This window comes from Trachypithecus francoisi, unplaced genomic scaffold, assembly GCF_009764315.1.
Source record: "Trachypithecus francoisi isolate TF-2019V2 unplaced genomic scaffold, Tfra_2.0 Lachesis_group13, whole genome shotgun sequence".
Lineage (NCBI taxonomy): Eukaryota > Metazoa > Chordata > Mammalia > Primates > Cercopithecidae > Trachypithecus > Trachypithecus francoisi.
This window is the reverse complement of record NW_022681458.1, coordinates 48,447,359-48,450,798: the sequence shown is the minus strand read 5'-3', so window position 1 is coordinate 48,450,798 and position 3,440 is coordinate 48,447,359. Positions and strand designations below refer to the sequence as shown.

At 46.2% G+C, this 3,440-nt stretch overlaps 1 pseudogene; it reads right to left on the bottom strand.

Moving 5' to 3' along the window:
* Positions 1–703: 703 nt before the first annotated feature.
* Positions 704–1,676, bottom strand: LOC117094181 (annotated as a pseudogene).
* Positions 1,677–3,440: the final 1,764 nt, after the last annotated feature.

Sequence of the window (3,440 nt, the reverse complement as noted above, 5' to 3'; positions counted from 1 at the left end):
CCCCACAGACTGTCCGCTCTAAAGATCTCCTGCCCCACCAATTGCCGGGAATCCGTTGGATACACTTGCTTAGAGATGTTGATCCCCTATACCCTGTAGGTGCCCTTTCACTTGACAAGGAACTCAGATCTGCTCTGGTCTGGCCAAAATTGAGAACTTCCCTGGTATCCAGCGAGCTGACCCACATTTTCTCCAATAAAGTCTGAACGCCTTCCAAGTTTGTCCTTGAGTACTCTCCATCAGCCCTAAGATACCATACAGTTTCTTTTTTTTTTTGTTTTTTTTTTTGAGGCGGAGTCTTGCTCTGTTGCCCGGACTGGAGTGCAGTGGCCGGATCTCAGCTCACTGCAAGCTCCGCCTCCCGGGTTTACGCCATTCTCCTGCCTCAGCCTCCCGAGTAGCTGGGACTACAGGCGCCCGCCATCTCGCCCGGCTAGTTTTTGTATTTTTAGTAGAGACGGGGTTTCACCGTGTTAGCCAGGATGGTCTCGATCTCCTGACCTCGTGATCCGCCCGTCTCGGCCTCCCAAAGTGCTGGGATTACAGGCTTGAGCCACCGCGCCCGGCCCAGTTTCTTTACATCATATCATTTCTTCTTTTTTTCTTAAAAACAAACAAACAAAAGTTTATTGATGACGTCAAAGAAAAAAGCTGCGGGCGGGTGGCTGGAGCCAGGGTTACGTGGTTTGCCCGTCTTTTGGTCTCACCGGTGGGTCTCCGAGATCAGTCATCGCAGCTCGGCCGCGTGGCGCATGTGCGTCCTGATGACGCTCTCCTGGTCCCTCACCGACAGCACTGAGCCCTTTGACAGTGCTGTGTGGCTGGGGCCCAGGGTCCTCTGGGGCTGTCCCTCCAACCAGGAAATCTTCAGAGGGTTATCCATCAGGCCAACTCCATTCTGGACCACCAGCTCCGCAGTCTTGACAGTCGCAAACTCCACCACAGCAGTGCCTGCCTTCTTCCTGGAAAGCACCAGGTTGGGAACCTCACCACACTTTTGCAAAAGCCATAGGAGAATGTCTTTGGAGTAGCCACCTTTCGACTCACCCTCGCCCCATTCTTGCACATCCATTTTAGCTTTAGTTTGGGGGTTCCTTGGCCTTCAGTATTTTCTGTCTTTCCTCTCAACCTCTGGTCATGCTACTGGTGTATCTGCTCCCGGATAGCCTCTGCTTTTCCTCCAGCTGCCGGGAACCCTCTTCGCCCAGGCGTTTGATCTCTCGCGCTAGAGTCCTGGTGCTCAGGCTTGCCACTGCCTCTGCTTCTGCCGCCGCCGCCGCCTCCGCCTCCGCCCCCGCGCCCCACCCCCCGCCTCCTCCTCCTCCGCCTCCTCCTCCTCCTCCTCCTCCTCCTCCTCCCTCTCCTGGGCCTGGTGCTGCCGCTCCCGGGCCACCAGCTCAAGCTTCACTTTCCTCCTTTTCTCATCTAGTTTCTGGGTCCTCTCTGCTGCCTGCTTCTTGATTTTCCTGACCTTGTCATACGCAGCCCTGGCTGCAGCATCAGTCAGCACCTCCAAGGCCTGAAAATGTGGTGGAAGAGTTCAGCTGCCAGTGGAAGAATTCCGGGTAGCAGGAGGGGGCCTTCTGCCTATATGCCTTCTCCACCTCTTTGTCTGCCACCTTCTCCTCAATGTCTAGCAGCATGTACATGCCCATCTGTAAGAGTTCCTTGGTCATTGCCGTGGTTCGGACCTGACAAATTCGTACTCCCTTTTTTTTTTTTTTTTTTAACCATACTTAACAGTGCTTTGTATCAAACATCCCTGCTAATCTACTGTGTGATGTTTATCTCCCAAACGAACCCAGACTGCCACATTATTTTGATTTGGTCTTCTCATTCATGAAGTATGGAGATTTATATATTTCTTAAAGATTATTTATGAACAAATTCCTGTGTTCATAAGCAAGGCAAGTCATGAAAATGCATTGCAATATTTTAAAACAGCATTATTTACTTTTAGTTAGGGATGATTTTAATAGCATACAGAATTAATGTGCATTTTAAGGAAAGAAGCATTCTAATTAAAATATTGCAGATGGGTTCCTGAAATAGGAGATAATGTCTAACTTAATAGAATTTTTTCAATATCTTCCATATCATGTGTTTGTGAATTTAAAATTTCTATTAATTTCCTGACGATTTTGACATTATCCTATATTTAAAATTGGGTGGGTGCAATTACACCTGACAGGAAAAATGAGGAAAAAAAGTTTAAAAAAGGTATTAAAATATGTATATTTTATTGATACGGTGTGAAATAGAAACCTTATTTACCATTTTAATATTTTTCTCTTATCTTTATAAATAAATTCAACAAGTTGAAAACAAGTTTCTAAGAATTGGTCTGTAATGGCCAGGCATAGTGTCTGAAGCCTGTAATCCCAGCACTTTGGGAGGTGGAGGCAGGCAGATCATCTGAGGTCAGGAGTTCAAGAGCAGCCTTATCAACGTGATGAAACCCCATCTCTACTGAAAATACAAAAATTAGCCAGGTGTGGTGGCAGGCACCTGTAATCCCAGCTACTCAGGAGGCTGAGGCAGGAGAATTGCTTGAACCTGGGAGGCTAGATTGCAGTGAGGCAAGATCGCACCATTGCACTCCAGCCTGGGAGACAGAGTGAGATTGTATCTCAAACAAACAAACAAACAAAAACAAAACAAAACAACAAAATAAAAACTTGTCTGTAATGCATTTACATATTTTAAAAATTGAGTATAGAAGGTTTGGGATCATGTGTATTATTCAGATTATATCAGAAGTACTAAAGAGTCAAGCAAAAAATGCACTCATTCAGGAAAACCCAACTTACAGATGTTTGAGCTAAGAAATTCCAACACAATATTATAAGGCTATTAATTATATTTGAGGCCTACAAAGTTTAGTTCTACTTGTGTTTAATGATGTGTCTTAGTAATATAATATGTTAGAAAACAGTTAAAGACTCAAAAATAAAGATGAAATAATTAGTGATAGACCTAGTGACATGAATGGATTTTTTTTTTTTTTTTTTTTTTTTTTTGAGGCGAGTCTCGCTCTGTCGCCCGGACTGGAGTGCAGTGGCCGGATCTCAGCTCACTGCAAGCTCCGTCTCCCAGGTTTACGCCATTCTCCTGCCTCAGCCGCCCAAGTAGCTGGGACTACGGGCGCCCGCCACCTCGCCCGGCTAGTTTTTGTATTTTTAGTAGAGACGGGGTTTCACCGTGTTAGCCAGGATGGTCTGGATCTCCTGATCTCGTGATCCGCCCGTCTCGGCCTCCCAAAGTGCTGGGATTACAGGCTTGAGCCACCGCGCCCGGCCCATGAATGGATTTTAAAACATTATGAGCAAGAAGAGCTGTACACACTTACAAAATGCATTGTACTACTTCACGTATAATGCTTCTAAGGATAGTCCGGCAAAAGTGACCTATGGTGAGCATGTACATCCACAAACAAGCAC